Consider the following 752-nt stretch of genomic DNA (forward strand, 5'->3'; position numbering starts at 1 on the left):
ACGACATTGACAGACGACAGACAACAGACAGAACAGGCGCGGAGGATGATACATTCATAGAGTAGATTACATTTACTTCACAATTATCACAGATACCATTGTAGTTAATCATTTTGTAATTACACCGATAAGTAAGTAAGTAATGTCTGACGTTACCAGGTAAAACTGACGAATATATTTTGTTATAAAGTCGTTACATACGCTAAGCTGACATAAGGGCTAAACTACGGTACATGTTAATGTTTTCATAGGCGGGGTGGGTGCTCGGTCTTTGGGTGCCGGTGCGGGGGTAGTGGTGGGGTCACTGAGTGGCCGCCATGTGTCAAGTAAGGCAGGAAATGCTTGTGCATTGTGGGAAAGCAGGAGTTGAAAAGAGAACGAAGGGTTGAGAAGCGAAAAGTGTGTGGAGCGTGAGGAACAATGGGTTTGTTTGTAGGGCCCATGAAGGCATGCCTCACACGAGCTCTTCCTCCAATGAGAGGCATGTGACAGTGGGCCGCGACACAATAGCCAGTTGTGGGAGAAGTACAGTTCTATACTTGAGTAAAAGTAAGATAGCTTAATTGAAAATGCTCAGGTAAAGTGACTGCTGATGTCACCAGTAAAATCTACTTGCATGCATTCTTAAAAGTATCAGAGTTTTAAAATGTACCTAAGCTAAAGTGGTGGACAAGTATTCAACATGAAACAATTTGGTGAAACGTAAAATGGCTATACATCAAATTCCTTATATTAAGCAAACCAGCTGGCAA

The sequence above is a fragment of the Salvelinus sp. IW2-2015 genome, linkage group LG17, assembly GCF_002910315.2.
Source record: "Salvelinus sp. IW2-2015 linkage group LG17, ASM291031v2, whole genome shotgun sequence".
In the NCBI taxonomy this organism is placed as follows: Eukaryota; Metazoa; Chordata; class Actinopteri; order Salmoniformes; family Salmonidae; genus Salvelinus; species Salvelinus sp. IW2-2015.